Here is a 20,281-nt window from a genome sequence, read left to right on the forward strand (position 1 = left end):
AGTGATCCACCTGCCTTGGCCTCCCAAAGTACTGGGGTTACAAGCATTAGCCATTGCGCCCAGCCTCAAGCTCTCGTTTCCTGGTTTTGCTAAGCTGCCTGTTGCCCCAGTCAGCTAACTAAAGCCAAATGGAGCTGCCTGGTTATATTCATACCATTTTTCTCCCTCATGCTCTTTTTAATTTTCCTCACATTTTCTTTGCCTCAACCTGATTCATCCTCTTTTCTGGTTGCTGTGGATCTGTGAAATATTTTCATTTTTATCTGTTAGTAATACTGACCAACTATAAGACAAAAAAATCCCTGATTTCTCTGCACTTTCCCAAGATTTTAGATTAATAGTTGAAAGATTGTGTTCCTGCTGCACTGAAGAAAAAAGGTCAGTCCCTCAGAAATGAGTTTGTGCCCTAAAATTTAAGTGATTTAGCCAATATATAAATCTGGGTATTTTTAGGGAAAACTTAAACCCTGAAAGCAGAGGTTGGCAGGTACATCCTGCAGGCCAAATCCTGATAACCAACTGTTTTTATAAGTAAAATTATATTGGAACATAGCCATACCCATCATGGATTACCTGGGCTTCTTTTGTGCCATAGCAGTGGAGTTGAGTAGTTGTAACAAGAATGATATGGCCCTCAAAGCCTGAAATATTTTATCTCTGGCCGTTCACTGCAAAAGTCAGCCAACAACTGACTTAGAGAATGTTTTCCACTTCTGAATAACAACTCAGGTGGAGAGGTAGCCATCTCCGTGAGATTTCAGAGGCCCTGAGAAATGAGTTGCCTTAGTTGGGTCCTGTGCTCTGGCCTATGGTAGAGGAATCAATTACAGTACCTAGAGAGTTTGTTGGGGTTGGGGGGTATGCATCTCCTGCTGTGTTGCTGAAGGATTTTCTTTAGCAAATTCCTTTAGCTTCCATGGGTCTGTATCCATTGGAGAACTACATTAAATGCCTTGAAACTCTTAGTAGAAAGTCTATTTATTGTTTTTGAGACAGAGTCTCGCTCTGTCGCCCAGGCTGGAGTGCAGTGGCACGATCTCGGCTCACTGCAATTCTCCTACCTCAGCCTCCTGAGTAGCTGGGACTACAGGTACCCACCACCAAGCCCGGCTAATTTTTTTTTGTATTTTTAGTAGAGACAGGGTTTCACCGTGTTAGACAGGATGGTCTCAATCTCCTGACCTCGTGATCCGCCTGCCTTGGCCTCCCAAAGTGCTGGGATTACAGGCCTGAGCCACCACGCCTGGCCGAAAAAGTCTATTTGATGCAGGTATTCAGCTAGGATAATTCACCCTCAGACTAGGTCTGTCATCTCTGGACCCCTGTGGAGTTTTAATTGGTTGACTCTTTCAGCCGAATGTGGCCCTTTTGTCGCTGGCACCTGCAATTCAGGGATGCTTTCTGCAGGGGGCAGTGAAGCCCACTGGCAAGCAGAGAGATCTGCTGGAGAGTTAGGACAGTAGACCTAGCATCTCTGCAGGAGGTAAAGCACTTTGATGACTGGAAACTGCTCATGATAGAGTGTTCAGTGAAGAGGGCTGGAGAAGAACGTGGCTAAGAGCAGGAATCCAAATGGCAGCTTGCCTGGGTTCAAATCCTAGTTGGACCATGTGGGACCAAAATTGGACCAGTTACTTCATCTGTGAAACACAGGTAATAGTAATGTCTACTTCATAATATAGGTAGTGTTCCTAATGCAGAGCCTGGCATTATACATAGAAACAATCAATATTATTTATGGCTGGGTGTAGTGGCTCACGCCTGTAATCCCGGTACTTTGGGAGGCTGAGACGGGTGGATCACCTGAGGTCAGGAGTTTGAGACCAGCTTGAAACCCTGTCTCTATTAAAAGTACAAAAATTAGGTTGGGTGCAGTGGCTCACGCCTATAATCCCAGCACTTTGGGAGGCCAGGGTGGGTGGCTCACAGGGTCAGGAGTTCAAGACCAGCCTGGCCAACATAGTGAAACCCCATCTCTACTAAAAAATACAAAAAATAACCCAGGCATGATGGCGGCACCTGTAGTCCCAGCTACTCAGGAGGCTGAGGCAGGAGGATCACTTGAACCTGGAAGGCGGAGGTTGCAGTGAGCCGAGATTGTGCCACTGCACTCCAGCCTGGGTGACAGAGCAACTCCGTCTCAAAAAAAAAAAAATTATGTTGTTATTTAAAGAGGCATATTGCAAAAGAAAAGGAAACAGGCTTCCTTCCTTCCTTCCTCCCTTCCTCCCTTCCTCCCTCCCTTCCTTCCTTCCTCTTTCTTTCTGACAGAGTCTCGCTCTGTTGCCCAGGCTGGAGTGCAGTGGCGTGATCTCGGCACACTGCAACCTCTGCCTCCTGGGTTCATGCAATTCTCCTGCCTCAGCCTCCCTAGTAACTGGGATTAAAGGCGCTCGCCACCATCCCCAGCTAATTTTTTGTATTTTTAGTAGAGACAGGGTTTCTCCGTGTTAGCCAGGATGGTCTCGATCTCCTGACCTTGTGATCCGTCTGCCTCAGCCTCCCAAAGTGCTGGAATTACAGGTGTGAGCCACCGCGCCTGGCCAAAACCTGTCAAGGAAAAAAAAAAGGCCAGGGCAGTGGCTCATGCCTGTAATCCCAGCACTTTGGGAGGCTGAGGTGGATGGGTCACTTGAGGTCAGGAGTTCGAGACCAGCCTGGCCAACATGGTGAAACCCTGTCACTACTAAAAATACAAAAATTAGCTACGCGTGGTGGCAGGCACCTGTAATCCCAGCCACTCAGGAGGCTGATGTAGGAGAATTGCTTGAACTCGGGAGGCACAGATTGCAGTGAGCCGAGATGGCGTGGGCAACAGAGCAAGACTCCATCTCAAAAAAAAAAATTCAGTCATAGTTACCTTTTTTTTTCTTTTCTGATAATAAAACCCATGCTCTATGCAAAAAAAAATTTCAAAATGGCAAGAAAGTACAAAAAGGAAAATATCAATGACATATAACTCCATCACCCTAATCACATGTGTCTGCCAGTGATCTATGTGGGCATGTACATATTGTTAACAGAATTGGACTCCAACTGTGTAAAGTGTTGCAATCTGTTTTTTTCTTTTTCTTTCTTTCTTTCTTTTTTGAGACAGGGTCTCACTCTGTCACCCAGACTGGAGTGTAGTGGCACAATCTTGGTTCATGCAAACTCTGACTCCCCAGATGGGGGTCAGGTGATCCTCTAACATCAGCTTCCCAAGTAGTTAGGAAGGACTACAGATGCACACTACCGTGCCTGGCTAAGTTTTGTAATTTTTGTAGAGATAGGGTTTTGCCATGTTGCCAAGACTGGTCTTGAACTCCTGGGCTCAAGCAATCGACCCAAATTTGGCCCAGCCAAATTTTTCTTTTCTTTTTTTTTTTTTCTTTTTTTTTTTTTTTTCTTTTTCTTGAGATAGGATCTGGTTCTGTTACCCAGGCTGGAGTGTAGTGGTGCAATCACAGCTCACTGCAGCCTCCACCTCCTTGGGCTTAGGTGATCCTCCCACCTCGGCCTCCTATTTGGGGCTACAGGTGCACACCACCATGCCTGGCTAATTTTTCCATTTTTTGTAGAGCTGGGGTTTCCCCATGTTGCTCAGGCTGGTCTCGAACTCCTGGACTCAAGCCGTCTGCCTGCCTCAGCCTCCCACATTTCTGGGATTACAGGCTTGAGCCACCATGCCTGGCCACATGAGTGAACTTTTTTTTTTTTTTGAGACGGAGTCTCCCTCTGTTGCCCAGGCTGGAGTGCAGTGACCGGATCTCGGCTCACTGCAAGCTCCGCCTCCCGGGTTTACGCCATTCTCCTGCCTCAGCCTCCCGAGTAGCTGGGACTACAGGCGCCTGCCACCTCACCTGGCTAGTTTTTTGTATTTTTTAGTAGAGACGGGGTTTCACCGTGTTAGTCAGGATGGTCTTGATCTCCTGACCTTGTGATCCGCCTGTCGCGGCCTCCCAAAGTGCTAGGATTACAGGCTTGAGCCACCGCGCCCGGCCATGACTGAATTTTTAAAAGAACTTCTCAGAGACTGGGGACAGTGAGTCCTGAGAAGCAATCGAGGCCACAAGTGCAGGTGTGGTCAGGTTACCACTTTAAGGTATGCTCTCTGGTACTGAGGAGAATGTGTTTATTGGAACAGCTTTGGATGAGATACAGTGATCTGCTTTCTCACTCAGTTTCTTCATAGCTCTTAGTGGAAAATGAATGGTGCCCCTAAGCCAGACACAGTACTGCTTGGGCTTCCCTGGGAGTGGGTCTCCACCACCAAGCCTGTCTTCTTGCCTTGCTGGGCAGACATGAGGACAAGCTTGTTGTTTGGGTTCTTTCCAGGACTCAAGGACCAGGAGAACAGAATGGCCCTGCCTCAAGAGTTCTGATGAGGTTCAAGCAGCATTTCTGACTTCTCACAGAGCCCTCTCTCTGGACAGATGACAGTTGGAGCTTGAGCCAGGGGAGGAAGAGGAAAGGGAGGGAATTCAAGTGCTTTTAAAGAGGAATTGCAGCACACCCAGGCAGTGGATTGTTGTTTTGCTGGCATGCAGCAGGTAGACCCTGAAACAGCACTGGGAGTCCTTCTCTGCCTTGTCCTGCTTGGCCCAGTGGAAGCTGCATACCTGGGGCACTGTGCCGGGCAGGGAACGCATCTCCGGGAGAGGCTGCAGCCCGGTATCTCCTAGCCCCAGGCCTAGCTCCAGCAGCCTGTGTTTGACTTTGAAGATTTAGGGAGAACGGGACACTGTCAACCTCCTGAGCCAACTGGGCATGTCTAGGGCCTCCTGTATTGAGTACCGTGGTGACCTGAACACAGGAAAACCTTTGTCCTTTGCTTCTCTTCACTGGGCTACTCACATCACGCATTCATTGTCTTCTGTCCTTGCCTGGTACACTTTTATTCCCCCAAACAAATATAACGTTATTGTTTTCCTAATTACAAAAAGGACATTAAAAAATTCCAGGCAACACTGAAAACATGTAGAAACCATGTCGCACAACAGAACAATGGGCAGAGTGGAGTTTCATTTTTACTTTAAAAAAAGAAAAAAGTTTGACTTTGATTATACATGCTCAAAAGAAAGTCTTAAAGATTGTATATCAGGCCGGGCGCGGTGGCTGAAGCCTGTAATCCCAGCACTTTGGGAGGCCGAGACGGGCGGATCACGAGGCCGGGAGATCGAGACCATCCTGGCTAACACGGTGAAACCTCGTCTCTACTAAGAAATACAAAAAAACGGCCGGGCGCGGTGGCTCAAGCCTGTAATCCCAGCACTTTGGGAGGCCGAGACGGGCGGATCACAAGGTCAGGAGATCGAGACCATCCTCGCTAACACGGTGAAACCCCCTCTCTACTAAAAAATGCAAAAAAACTAGCCGGGCGGGTTGGCGGGCGCCTGTAGTCCCAGCTACTCGGGAGGCTGAGGTAGGAGAATGGCGTAAACCTGGGAGGCGGAGCTTGCAGTGAGCTGAGATCCGGCCACTGCACCCCAGCCTGGGCGACAGAGCAAGACTCCGTCTCAAAAAAAAAAAAAAAAAAAAAAAAGAAATACAAAAAAACTAGCTGGGTGAGGTGGCAGGTGCCTGTAGTCCCAGCTACTCGGGAGGCTGAGGCAGGAGAATGGCGTGAACCTGGGCAGCGGAGCTTGCAGTGAGCTGAGATCCGGCCACTGCACTCCAGCCTGGGCAAAAGAGCGAGACTCTGTCAAAAAAAAAAAAAAAAGGCCGGGCGCGGTGGCTCAAGCCTGTAATCCCAGCACTTTGGGAGGCCGAGACAGGCGGATCATGAGGTCAGGAGATCGAGACCATCCTGGCTAACACAGTGAAACCCCGTCTCTACTAAAAAATACAAAAAAAACTAGCTGGGCGAGGTGGCGGGCGCCTGTAGTCCCAGCTACTCGGGAGGCTGAGGCAGGAGAATGGCGTAAACCCGGGAGGCGGAGCTTGCAGTAAGCTGAGATCCGACCACTGCACTCCAGCCTGGGCGACAGAGCGAGACTCCGTCTCAAAAAAAAAAAAAAGATTGTATATCAGATGTTCACAGCAAATGTTAATAGCTGAGAAATGGGACTGATGGGAAGAGATTTTCATGTTTTACTTTATACATTTCTTTGTTGACTTTCTTATAGTAAGTCTATGTTACTTTGTAACTTAAATATATGTTGAAAACAGAAATAAACATGCTTCTGAGACGGCCATTTTTATCTGGTTATCATCCTTCTAGATATGTCTCTATACATAAAATAGGCATTTTTACTAAGTACTGTATATATTAACATACTTTCTTCACACAGCATCATGTCATAGAAGTCTTTCTAGCTAAGTAACTATAGCTCAGCTGGGCACAGTGACTCATGCCTGTAATCCCAGCATTTTGGGAGGCCAAGGCAGGCGGATCACCTGAGGACAGGAGTTTGAGACCAGCCTGGCCAACGTGGTGAAACCCTGTCTCTACTAAAAATACAAAAATTAGCTGGGTGAGTTGGCGAGCGCCTGTAATCCCAGCTACTTGGAAGACTGAGGCAGGAGAATCACTTGAACCCAGGAGGCGGAGGTTGCAGTGAGCCAAGATTGCACCATTGCACTCCAGCCTGGGCGAGAAGAGCGAAACTGTCTCAAAAAAAAATATATATATATATGTGTATGTGTGTGTGTGTGTGTGTGTGTGTCTCCATAGCAGTGCTTGTAATGGTTGTATGGCATTTCATTGTATGCTACTAACAGGCCCCTCTAGGATAAATAGAGCCCTCTGGATGAACTTGCAGATAGTTTCCAGTTTTCCCTGTTTTAAACAACACTATAAGGTTGTTGTCCATATATGAACATCTTAGCAACTGCAACCAGTTATCTCAGGATCAATTTTTTTTTTTTTTTTTTTTTTTTTGTTTTTGTTTTTGAGACGGAGTCTCGCTCTGTCACCCAGGCTGGAGTGCAGTGGCCGGATCTCAGCTCACTGCAAGCTCCGCCTCCCGGGTTCACGCCATTCTCCTGGCCTCAGCCTCCCGAGTAGCTGGGACTACAGGCGCCTGCCACCTCGCCCGGCTAAGTTTTTGTATTTTTAGTAGAGACGGGGTTTCACCGTGTTAGCGAGGATGGTCTCGATCTCCTGACCTCGTGATCCGCCCGTCTCGGCCTCCCAAAGTGCTGGGATTACAGGCTTGAGCCACCGCGCCCGGCCCTCAGGATCAATTTCTAAAGTGGGATTGTGGTCACAAGGTCCACAGATTTTACAGTTTGGCACATATGCCCAGCTGTCCTCCTTGAAGGTGATTCCACTAGGCAGGATGGCCCCTGCCACAGCCGCCACTGTGTTCTCACCTGTAGTCATGGCCATTTGGCAGTACAGGCATTGAAGAAGCACTGTGTAGTCTTTCAATCCGTAAAATAAGACACAGTACTCTTCCCACTTTTGGTAGCTTTAAGGCAGGCCATATTCCAACATTAAGGAAGTTCTTTGAGGCTGGAGGCCCACAGGCTACTCAGACTCTGTGGCTCTCGGAAAGCCCTGCAGTACCTGAGTTCACCCTCACAACTCAGTCCCTTCTCTCCAAGCAGGAAGAAATGTCTTGGAAGAGTCTGGCCTGAACACCAAAAGAGTTCACTAATGATTTATTGCTACTTCTTCCTATAATCAAATCACCCAAAATCAGTTATCTGTAACCCCCTTCCTGTGTCTGATTGGTAGGGAAACTTTGAAATTTGGGCAGGTACATAGACAGCTGAGGAGCTGGTCTTTACACAGATGCTCAGAGGTAAGTGCCTGCCTCATGGCCTGTCTCTGACCCAACAGCCCCTTTTGGGTGCCACGTTCAACGAGGGACTTAAACCAATCACAGTGTGTCCAGAGAATGGTGGCTTTCAAACTGGCAAAACCTTTCAAAACTGTCCATCTATGAGGAATGGCTGTGAAAGTGAGGTAACTGAAAACATTCTAGTTGGAAGACGAAAAGATTGAGATGGAATATGTAGGGAGTCGAACTATGACCTACAACAGGAATTTAAAAATAGTTGAGGTCTTACCATATGGAAAAGGGATTTGACTTTTTGTTACTCAGAATAGAGAGCTAGAAAGCTGTTAACTCTTCATTGGGATGTAGAAGAATTTCCTAATGTGGATAGGCGCTGGGAGGCAGTAAACTCACCATCCCTGAAGTTTTTCTAGTAGTCTGGGCAGTTGCTGGCCCAGGTGCTTGTAGAGGGGATTTAAGCGCTGGGTGTGGAATTGGTGATTTGGGAATCTAGAGTGCCAAACCCAGAGACCATTTATTTGCCTACTTACTTACTTACTTATTTATTTATTGAGACGGAGTCTTGCTCTGTCACCCAGGCTGGAGTGCCGTGGCGCAATCTCGACTCACTGCAACCTCCGTCTCCCAGGTTCAAGCGATTCTCTTGCCTCAGCCTCCTGAGTAGCTGGGACTACAGGCACATGCCACCACACCAGGCTAATTTTTGTATTTTTTAGTAGAGACAGCATTTCACCATGTTGACCAGGCTAGTCTCAAACTCCTGACTTCGTGATCCGCCTGCCTCAGCCTCCCAAAGGAGACCATTTATTAATGCTGAGTTTTTTTGTTTTTTTTTGTTTGTTTGTTTGTTTTCTAATTGGTATTTTTGTGACCCCTTCTTCTGTGCTCCAGTCTGGTTTCTTGCAAACAAGTCCTTCCTCCTTCGTCTTCTCGATGCTTCCCAGGTGCTCCACGTCTGACCCAGCTGGGTGACTTCTGAGAACATCCATAAGTACTATAGCTGTGCTTCTTGGTGTAAACTAAGGCAGGAAGAAGGGAGTTGGTTTCCTAAGCTGAAAATTAGAATCATGGCTCCTCGAAGAAATCATCTGCTCTTCTATGTGGATGGATTCTATGTCTGTGTCTCAGTTCTACTGGATCCTTCTGTCTTCATTCCTTTTTGTGTAAATAGTGGCCATGTTTTCCAGTGGTCAGATCTTTCAAATGAATAGCAACTGCTTAATTTGTACAGTATTTTCAGTACACAAGGCAATTTTTACATATTTTGTTTTCTTAGATTCTTAAAAAAAAAAAAACCCTTCAAGGTATACATTAGATCATCACATCATGTTTTGGTAGGTGAAAAAATAGATGGAGAGAAGTTAAGTGGCTTCTTCAAGGTTACACAGTAAGAAAATTGTATCAGAGAATAAAGCTAAGAGAGGAGACTCTTAACTATAGGATCTGATTTTGTCTTGAACAGGAGGGTATACATAATACATTTTGGGTGACTGTTTGTACCCATGACTTGGTAGAAGAAAAATAGTTAGTGCTAATAAGTAACGCTTTCACCTTACACTAAGATGGCCAGTGACTGAGCTAGGAGAAGTTAGTGTTTCATTAATTTATCTTTTGTTGGGTTGCTGGGGATAAGGCCAACCAAAATTCTCTCTGGGTTAAAAGTTGATGTTTAAGCAGGCCGGGCACGGTGGCTTACACCTGTCATCCCAGCACTTTGGGAGGCTGAGGTGGGCGGATCACTTGAGGCCAGGATTTCAAGACCAGCCGGGCAACATGCCAAAACCCGGTCTCTATTTAAAAAACAACAACAACAACAACAACAAACAAAACGAGCCAACCAACCAACAAACAAAAAAGTAGCCAGGCATGGTGGTGCACACCTGTAATTCTAGCTATTTGGGGACTGAGGCAGGAGAATCATTTGAACCTGGGAGACAGAGGTTGCAGTGAGCCAAGATTGCCCCACTGCACTCTAGCCTGGGTGACAGAGCGAGACTCTGTTTCAAAAAAAAAAAAAAAACACAAAAAATTAATGGCTTAAAACCCAGTTTCTGTGTGTCTAGAGTTTGGGCACAGCTTATCTCTAGGTCCTCTACTCAGGGCCTTGCAAGGCTACAATTAAGGTGTTTACCAGGCTGCATTCTTTTATTTTCTTTTTTTCCATGTTCATATTACAGGCTGCATTCTTATTTGAGGCTCCCCTGGGGAAGAATATGCCTCCAAGTTCCCTCAGGTTGTTGACAGAATTCCTTTCCTTGCAACTTTAGGATTCAAGGCAGCTTGCTGCTTCAAAGCAGCAATGGAGGAAGCGTCTGACCTTTGTGTAGGGGCACAATTCCCTTTTAAAGGGCTTTTACCTGTTTCAGTCAAGTCCACCCAGGAGAATCTCCTTTTTTTTTTTTTTTTTTTTTTTTGTGATGGAGTTTCATTCTTGTTGCCCAGGCTGGAGTGCAGTGGCATGATCTTGGCTCATTGCATCCTCTGCCTCCCAGGTTCAAGCCATTCTCCTGCCTCAACCTCCCGAGTAGCTAGGATTACAGGCACCAGCCACCACGCCCAGATAATTTTTTGTTTGTTTGTTTTTAGTAGAGACAAGGTTTCACATGTTGATCAGGCTGGTCTTGAACTCCTGACCTCAGGTGATCCATCCGCCTCAGCCTCCCAAAGTGCTGGGATTACAGGTGTGAGCCGCGACTGGTCTCTCCCTGTTTTTTTTTTGTTTGTTTGTTTGTTTTGTTTTGTTTTGTTTTTGAGACAGAGTCTCACCCCAGTGCCCAGGCTGGAGTGCAGTGGCGCCATCTTGGCTCACTGCAACCTCTGCCACCCAGGTTCAAGCAATTCTCCTGCCTCAACCTCCTGAGTAGCTGGGATAACAGGCGCCTGCCACCGCACCCAGCTACTTTTTGTGTTTTTAGTACAGATGGGGTTTCACTATCTTGGTCAGGCTGGTCTTGAACTCCTGACCTCCTGATCCACCCTCCTTGGCCTCCCAAAGTGCTGGGATTACAGATGTGAGCCACCACGCCCAGCCTTTTTTTTTTTTTTTTTTTTTAATGGTGAAAAGATATTACATATATTTAGAATTAGCCAGCTGGACTCAGTTTAGATGATCCCAGTTTTGTTGGCAACATCCAAAGCATCGTAATCAGGAGCCAGCTGAACATACGCCTTCTTCTCTCCATCAGGCTGAATCAGGGTGTTGACCTTGGCCACATCAGGGTCATAGAGCTTCTTCACAGCCTGTTTGATCTGGTGCTTGTTGGCTTTAACATCCACAATGAACACAAGTGTGTTGTTGTCTTCTGTCTTCCTCATGGCAGACTCAGTGGTCAGTGGAAACTTGATGATAGCATACTGGTCAAGCTTGTTCTCCGGGGGGTGGTCTTCTGAGGGTACTTGGGCTGCCTTCGGAATCGCAGTGTCTTGGGACACTGGAAGGTAGGTGATGTGCAGATCTTCTCTTTTTTTGTGACTGTGGACACCTTTCAACACTGCCTTCTTGGCCTTCAAAGCCTTTGCTTTGGCTTCAGCTTTAGGAGAAGCAGGAGCTTCCTTCTTTGCTTTCGGCGCCATCTTGTGAAAAAGGCCTCCCTTTTAATTAACACAAAATCCTTTACTGTGGCCTCACAGCCGTTAGAATGGCTAATACCAAAAAAACCAGAAAATAGTATGTTAGCAAGCATGTGAAGAAATTGGCACCCTTGTACACTGTTGATAGGAATGTAAAATGGTGCAGCTGCTGTGGAAAATGGTCTGGTGGTTCTTCAGAAAGTTCAAAATGGAATTACTGTATGATCCAGCAATCTCACCTCTGGGTATGTATCCAAAAGAATTGAAAGCAGGGACTTGAACAGATATTTATGTACCAGTTTTCATAGCATCCAAAAAGTGGAAGTAACTCAAGTGTCTATCAAAAGATGAATGGGTAAACAAAGTATGGTATATACATGTAATGGAATCTTACTCAGCCTTAATAAAAGGAAGGAAATTCTGCCACATGCTACATGCTACAACATGGATGAACCCAGAAGACATTATGGCAAGTGAAATAAGCCAGACACAAAACAAATATTGTATGATTCCACTTATATAAGGTACTTAGAGTAGTTAGGTTCATAGAGACAGAAGGCAGAATTGTGGTTTCCAGGGATTGGATGCAGTGGAATGGGGAGTTATTGTTTACTGGGTATAGAGTTTCAGTTGGGGAAGATAAAAAAAAAGTCCTGGAAATGGAAGGTTGTTATGGTTGCACAACAATATGAATGTACTTAATGCCACTTAAAAATGGTTAAAATGGCGAATTTTATGTTGATGTATTTTACTACAACTAAAACTGAAAAAAAAATTAATAAAGTGATTTGGGACATTAATTTACATCTTTAAAATATCTTTACTTTTGCCATATTCTTTTAGCAAGAAGCATGTTATAGGTCTCGCCCACACTTATGGGAGAGTATTAGACAGGGCTTGAGTACCAAGGGGATGGGGACCATGGGGTCACCTTAGAGTCTGCCTGCCACATTTCCTAAAACTCAGAAGCAAAATAAAACAAGTGAAATTCACAGCATACCAAATCGGTGCCATAACAATACACAGATACCTTTTTTTTTTTTTTTTTTTTTTGAGACGGAGTCTCGCTCTGTCGCCCAGGCTGGAGTGCAGTGGCGCGATCTCCGCTCACTGCAAGCTCCACCGCCTCCCAGGTTCACGCCATTCTCCTGCCTCAGCCTCCCAAGAAGCTGGGACTACAGGTGCCCACCACCATGACCGGCTAATTTTTTTTTGTATTTTTAGTAGAGATGGGGTTTCACTGTGTTTGCCAGGATGGTCTCAATCTCCTGACCTTGTGATCCGCCCACCTCGGCCTCCCAAAGTGCTGAGATTACAGGCGTGAGCCATTGCGCCCGGCCAACAATACACAGATATCTTAAAATACAGTAAGTTGGCTGTATATCCCTAATATATACACAAAGATAGAAAAAACTGTTTTAGTAATCATGTTGTTAATAAAAATATTGATATTATTCTGAAACTAGTATATGGATATTATAGGATAAAGCAAATAAGTGATTATGTTAGAAAGCAAGATGTTCAGCATAAGATTAGAAAGATACAAATATATGGCCAGGCGTTGTGGCTCACATCTGTAGTGCCAACTATTTGAGAGGCTAAGACAGGAAGATTGCTTGAGCCCAGGAGTTTGAGCTATGATTGTGCCACTACACTGTAGCCTGCGTGACACAATGAGACTTTGTCTCTAAAACAATAATAAAGTAAATAAAAGGTACAAATATAAAATCAAATAAGTTAAAATGTTATATTCTTAAATTTGGAATCTAATTAGTAAGATGAACAAAAGATGTTTTCTCTTTCTTTAAAAAAAAAAAGTATTTTATCTTTGTCACTAAAAAAGCCTTGAAACAGGCTGGGCACAGTGGCTCACACCTGTAATCCCAGCACTTTGGGAGGTCGAGGCGGGCAGATCATGAAGTCAGGAGTTCAAGGCCAGCCAGGCCAATATGGTGAAACCCTGTCTGTACTAAAAATACAAAAAATTAGCCGGGCGTAGTGGCATGCGCCTGTAGTCCTAGCTACTCAGGAGGCTGAGGCAGGGGAATTGCTTGAACCCGGAGGTTGCAGTGAGCTGAGATCACGCCACTGCACTCCAGCCTGGGCAACAAAGCAAGACTCTGTCTCAAAAAAAAAAAAAAAAAAAAAAATTAGGCTTGGTGGTGCACCTGTAGTCTTAGCTACTTGGGAAGCTGGGGTGGAAGGTTTGCTTGAGCCCAGGTGGTTGAGGCTGCAGTGAGCAATAATGGTGCCACCACACTCCAGCCTGGGAAACAGAGCAAGACCCTTGTGTCAAATTTTTTTAAAAAGCTAGCCTGGTTGAAAATGCCAGTGGTGCCATTTTAGTTGCCAGCCAAGGATGGCTCCTAATGTTCTAGTCCATTTTCTGCTGCTTATAACAGAATATCTGAAACTGGTAATTTATGAAGAAAAGGAATTTATTTCTTACAGTTATGGAGGCTGAGAAATCCAAGGTTAAAGGGCCCCATTTGATGAGGGCCTTCTTGCTGTTGAGGAGTCCCTGCAGAGTCCCAGGGACATCACATGGCAAGGGGGCTGAACTTGCTAGCTCAAGTCTCTCTTCTTATAAACCCACCAGTTTCCACCCCCATTGCCCACCTCTGTGATAATCTATTAACTTATTAATCTATATATGAGGGGAGGGCCCTCATGACCCAGTCACCTCTTAAAGGCCACACCTCTCGATACTGCCAAGTTGAAGATTGAGTTTCAACATGCCTTTTGAGCGAGGCAGACATTCATATCATACCACCTAGCTTCCTGGCATGTCCAGATTAGTGCCACTGCATTTGGAGTGATGCCACAGTAGTCAGTGTGATGGCTGCTGGTACCACAGAGCAGAGGGGTCAAGGAGGAGGATCATCTTTCCAACATTAAGTATATAGATAATACATAAATAAATTTCAGATTTTTTTTTTTTTTTTTTTTTTTTTTGGCAACAGGATCTCTGTTGGCCAGGCTGGAGTGTAGTGGTGTGATCTTGGCTCACTGCAGCCTCAACCTCCTGGGCTCAAGTGATCCTCCCACCTTAGCCTCCAAGTGGCTGGGTCTACAGGCACATGCCACCACACCCCGCTAATTTTTCTGTGTTTTTTGGTAGAGATGGGGTCTTGCTATGTGGCCCAGGCTGGTCTCGAAGTTCTGGACTGGAGTGATCCACCCACCTCAGCCTGCCAAAGTGCTGGGATTACAGGCATGAGGTACTGTGCCCGACCTCAGATGTTAAAAACTTAGACTATACAGATAAAGTCAAAGTTCTATATGACCATCCCACCCAATCTCAGGGCCCTTGCTAAAGGAACCCTCTTTATCCATTTGGTGTGAGTCCTTGCAGCTTGCCAGATTTGTTTCTATGTATTCACCTTCTTCTAGGTACCTATGAAATGATTTGGCTTTCTATGGGTTTTTTTTCTTTCTTTCTTTTTTTTTTTTTGGACTTTCTGGAAAATGTTTTTTTTTTTTCTTTCTTTTTCTATTATTATTATACTTTAAGTTCTAGGGTACATGTGCACAATGTGCAGGTTTGTTATATATGTATACATGTGCCATGTTGGTGTGCTGCACCCATTAACTTGTCATTTATATTAGGTATATCTCCTAATGCTATCCCTCCCCCATCACCCCTCCCCACAATAGGCCCCTGTGTGTGATGTTCCCCCTTCCTGTGTCCAAGTGATCTCATTGTTCAATTCCCACCTATGAATGAGAACATGCAGGGTTTGGTTTTCTGTTCTTGCGATAGTTTGCTGAGAATGATGGTTTCCAGCTGCATCCATGTCCCTACAAAGGACATGAACTCATCCTTTTTTATGGCTGCATAGTATTTAATGTAAATGAAACTGTACTGCCCTTCACAGTTGGGTTTTTCAGTTGACAGTATGTCTTGAAGATCTTTATTTAATTTTTTTTACTGTTGCCTGTGATTCTATTGTATGAATAAACCATAATTTAACTATTCCCCTGGTGATGCACCTTTAGGTTGTTGCCATTTTTCCAGTATTACAAACAGTGCACAGAAGATGCAGTGACCATCCTTATTCATTCCTCCTTGTGACATGTTTTGCTCTAGGGTAGATATTTATAAGTAGAATGATTGGGTCAAAGAGAAGGTACCTTTTATATTAATAGATTCTGCCATTTGGTGACCATACTAGTTTATAGGTCCCTGGCAACTAAATATTTTGTTTTGTTTTGCGGTGACAGGGTCTTGTTCTGTTGCCCAGGCTGGAGTGCAATGATACAATTATAGCTCACTGTAACCTCGAACACTTTGGCTCAAATGATCCTCCAGCATCAGTCTGCCAAGTAGCTGTGGGACTGCAAGTGTGCGCCACCATGCCTGGCTAATGTTTAAATTTTTTTTGTAGAGACAGGGTCTCACTGTGTTGCCCAGGCTGGTCTTGAACTCCTGGTCTGAAGTGACCTTCCTGCCTCAGCCTCCCAAAGCTGGGAGTTTGCACGTGTGAATCACTGCACCCAGTCTAAATGGGTTTTCATTCTAGATTTAACTGGTCTCTTCAGGAAGAAGATGGGAGGAGTAGAAGCATGTGCTGCATTTTTTTTTTTTTTTTTTTTTTTTTTGAGATGGAGTCTTGCCTTGTTGCCCAGGCTGGAGTGCAGTGGCACGATCTTGGCTCACTGCAACCTCCGCCTCCCAGGTTCAAACGATTCTCCTGCCTCAGCCTCCTGAGTAACTGGGCTTATAGGCACCCACCACCACGCACAGCTAATTTTTGTGTTTTTAGTGGAGACAGGGTTTCACCATGTTGGCCAGGCTGGTCTTGGATTTTAAAGCTTCAAAAGATTTCCTGGGATTTTTTTTTTCTTTTTTCTTTTTTCTGGAAATGGGGTCTCACGTCTTACTCTGTCACCCAGGAGTACAGTGGTGTGATCATGGGTCACTGCAACCTCCATCTCCCAGGGCTTCAGTGATCCTCCCACTTCAGCCTCCCGGGTAGCTGGGACCACAGGCATATGCCACCACACCTGGCTAAATGTTGTATTTTTTGCAGAGACAAGGGTTTTGCCATGTTGCCAAGGATAGTGTCAGACTCCTGTGCTCAAGTGATCCACCTACCTCAGCTTCCCAAAGTGCTAGGATTACAGGCATGAGCCACTGCACCCAGCCCTCCTGGCATTCTTTGGTTGAAACGTATATAGGACTATGAGTTTAAAACCTCCTTAGTCCCTTTGGCTTTAAGAACAAAGAGGCCGATGGCTCACGCCTGTAATCCCAGCACTTTGGGAGACCAAGGCAGGTGGATCACAAGGTCAGGAGATCGAGACCATCCTGGCTAACATGGTGAAACCTCGTCTGTACTAAAAATAAAATTAAAAAAAATTAGCTGGGCGTGGTGGCGGGCGCCTGTAGTCCTAGCTACTCAGGAGGCTGAGGCAGGAGAATGGTGTGAACCCAGGAGGCGGAGCTCACAGCGAGCAGAGATCACGCCACTGCACTCCAGCCTGGGCGACAGCAAGACTCCGTCTCAAAAAAAAAATACAAATAAAAAAAAAAATAAAGCACGATGTAATTCCAGCACTTTCGGAGGCCGAGGTGGGAGGATCACTTGAGGTTAGGAGTTGGAGACCAGCCTGGTCAGCATGGTGAAACCCCATCTCTATTAAAAATACAAAAATTAGTCGGGGTGCAGTGGCTCACACCTGTAATCCCAGCACTTAGGGAGGCTGAGGCGGGCGGATCACGAGGTCAGAAGATCAAGACCATCCTGGCCAACATGGTGAAACCCTGTCTACTAAAAGTATAAACATTAGCTGGGCGTGGTGGCACGTGCCTATAGTCCCAGGTACTCGGTAGGCTGAGGCAGGAGAACCGCTTGAACCCATGAGGCAGAGGTTGCCGTGAGCTGAGATCATGTCACTGCACTCCAGCCTGGAGACAGAGCAAGACTCCGTCTCAAAAAAAAAAAAAGAAAGAAAGAAATATTAGCTGGACATGGTGGTGCACGCTTGTAATCCCAGCTGCTCGGGAGGCTGAGGCATGAGACTTGCCTGAACCTGGGAGGTAGATATTGCAGTGAGCTGAGATGGCACCGCTGCCCTCTAGTTTGGGCGACAGAGCGAGACTCTGTCTCAAAGGAAAAAAAAAAAAAAAAGAAGAGGCTTGGGCTCTGCCTTGTGTGTAGGTGGCAGGCCCTCATGCTGGTGAAGGAGAGAGGAACAAGAGCAGGTCTTGCCCAGTTACAAGCCTGTGGGCAGAATATTCTGCCTTCTCATGCTGACAGGTGTCTAAACAGATGGAGCTGCTTAAAAAGAAAAGTTGAAAGCATCTGCTAGATTAGGACTCCAGGCTCTCTCTAAGGGCTAAGCAAGGACCTGTGTTCTTTACAGGTGGGCATAGCATATATGGGTGAGTAAATGAGGTTTGACTAGTGACAGCTACAAGCTGTGGCCAGATGAACCCTCCTGGGCTCTGTGGGCAATCAGGGTCCTCACCCTCACTGTGGGGAGAATGAGGCTGTCTGCTGTGTGCCCTGCCCATGTGAGCACAGGGTGTGTCAGGTCCACAGTCTATCTCTAGCGAAGCCGCATCAGTCTAGTTCTGAAAGTTTGCAGCCCCCTAGACTCGCTTTGGGGTGAGAGTCTGCAGGGCCTCTGGCAGCCTGCCAGCCTCCCACCTCTCCCGCTGTGACCTGTATTCCAGTTTACTGAGTATCTCTGCTTATAAAGGGATTTTCCTTACACTTCCCTGTTTGCCTTTATGATTGCGGCTTTGAGGGAGAGGAAGGAAACTGAAGAGCAGGAGGTTCTGGAGAAAATGCATAGGGAAGCAGTTTTGAGTCTCCTTTGGCTAGCTGTGCAATTCCTTTGATTCCAGGCAAAACCTGGAAGGAATAGCCTTTACATTTCCTTTCAGTTTTGCAAGAGCAAATATGTCTTCTCTCAGTCTTCTTTATTTAATCAAGTGGGACTGCATATTCATTTCCCGTCTCCATGTCTTGCAACCACATTTAGCCAAATTAATATCAGACAGAGCTAGCTGAGGGAAGCTCTCAAACCAAACACTCAAATGAATTTTTCAAGTGATAAAACTGCATCCAGAACTTTGAAAAGGTAGGTGGGGCGGGGGGGTAGGGGTTAATTCTTGTTTCTACCACATGACCAGATTTGGAAACTCTACAACTGGTCACCATCTGCACCATTTGACCAGTTATGAAGAATTTTACCTTTTAGCCCCAAGAGCTCCTCAACCACAGGTGGTACAGAGAATCTGTTTTGGGTCTTCTCCCCTGCACCCCCCCCCCACAGTTTGTTTGCTTTGTTGTTTTTTCTTTCTTAAAGAGTTTCTGTCTTGCCCTTTCTTTGGAGTTTGATTGGAAGCCCTGCAGAGGAGTTGTTGAACAGTCAGCCATGTTCCTGGGATTATCCTTCCTTAGGAGCATCTATCTGCTGTGCACTGTGTGGGGAGAAAGGCAGGGGTGCCAAATTCTATTGGTTTGTAACAAATTGTAGCTTCTGAGCTGGGGAGTATCCCATCTTTTCCTCTCCTTGCAGGAGGTCCACTGTTAAAGGGGAATTACCCAGGACATGTTTTATTTTTTTGCTGCTAGGCCGTTTATACATCATTGCATTCAACTTCTGTCCCAGTTCCTAGTGTGGGCCTTGTCTCCAGACTCTGATGCAAGGTTTCTGTCCTAGTTCCTAGTGTGGGTCCTGCGTCACAACTCTGCTGTAAGGTTCTTTGGCTTTGGCTTCGCGAGGGGGCGTGGAGCCAGGTAGGCAGGGAAGTGGAGGGAGGTGCTCACTCTCAGCTTTATTTGGATTCCTGGAGGACGAGAGTTGCTGTTACCAGGAAAAGTCAGTGTTGATCAGACAAGAAGAGGATCTGCTGCCTGCCTTTGGTGGGTGGGTGCTGTTAGGTTGTGGGAGAATTTGCCTGGAGGAGGCTCTGTGTCTTTGTGAGGGCAGTGCCCTCTGTACAGTGCCTGGAGTTACTCCTCCCTAAAATGAGGGTAGCATTGTGCAGGTGTGCTAAGGGCTCCAGAAATGTCATTTGTGGTTCTGCTACACCCCGTGGCCTAAAACTCAGTAGGCGCCTCATTTCTGGCAATAGACTAGACACACATATCCCTATTCTCCTACTCTCTGGTCTAGAAATTAGGCTTGGGCTGGGCGTGGTGGCTCACACTTGTAATCCCGGCACTTGGGGAGGCCAAGGCAGGTGGATCACTTGAGGTCAGGAGTTCAAGACTAGCCTGGCCAACATGGCAAAACCCTATCTCTACTAAATACAAAAATTAGCTGGGTGTGGTGGCGTGCACCTGTGGTCCCAGCTACTTGGGAGGCTGAGGCACGAGAATCAGTTGAACCCAGGAGGTGGAGGTTGCAGTGAGCTGAGATTGTGTCATTGTACTCCAGCCTGGGCAACAGAGAGAGACTGTGTCTCAAAAAAAAAAAAAAAAAAAAAAGAAGAAGAAGAAGGAGAAGGAGAAGAAGAAAGAGAAGGGGAAGAAGAAGAAGGAAAAAAAGAAGAAGAAATTAGGCATGGGTTTTAGAAATTAGGATGAGCTTACGGAGAGATCCAGTGGGGGCAGCGGGCTGACTGAGTGGCCCCCATTAGGAGCACATGGGCTGGGCAGAAGCCAACAGGACTAACTTTGAACTTTACTTCCTTCACTGCCTCAGCCAGAGATGTTTCGTTCAGCAAAACCTCCAGATTTTCTCCTCCTCTCACTGGGGAGTCATGAAGCTCCCAGGCCTGTGTGCACCTGTAGTTCTGCCCCCATAAATGTATTTCTGCTCATGGGCTTTCTGTTGACTTGAGAAGGAACTGTCTTCCAATCTCAGAGGAAACCTTCTCTGGGCCCAGCTCCGTCGCGCAGCCCACCATGGCCGCAGCAGTAGCAGCTTGAGCCTTCTCAGGAAGGAGGGTGGGTTAGTCAGTTGCCAGAGTCTCCCCACAGGTCTCAGCTTCATCCTGGGACTTCCAGATATGGAGCGTAGGC

The 20,281-nt window shown here is 46.2% G+C and overlaps 2 protein-coding genes and 1 pseudogene across 11 annotated transcripts in view; 1 reads left to right on the forward strand and 2 right to left on the reverse strand.

Annotated features, from left to right (window-relative positions):
* The window catches only part of CUEDC2 (CUE domain containing 2), a 335,540-nt gene that overhangs the window by 140,482 nt on the left and 174,777 nt on the right, over positions 1 to 20,281 (reverse strand). The window lies entirely within an intron of this gene.
* The window catches only part of SUFU (SUFU negative regulator of hedgehog signaling), a 133,318-nt gene that overhangs the window by 60,962 nt on the left and 52,075 nt on the right, over positions 1 to 20,281 (forward strand). The window lies entirely within an intron of this gene.
* LOC126962770 (60S ribosomal protein L23a-like) lies at positions 10,830 to 11,305 on the reverse strand (annotated as a pseudogene).

Source organism: Macaca thibetana, chromosome 9, assembly GCF_024542745.1.
Source record: "Macaca thibetana thibetana isolate TM-01 chromosome 9, ASM2454274v1, whole genome shotgun sequence".
In the NCBI taxonomy this organism is placed as follows: domain Eukaryota; kingdom Metazoa; phylum Chordata; class Mammalia; order Primates; family Cercopithecidae; genus Macaca; species Macaca thibetana.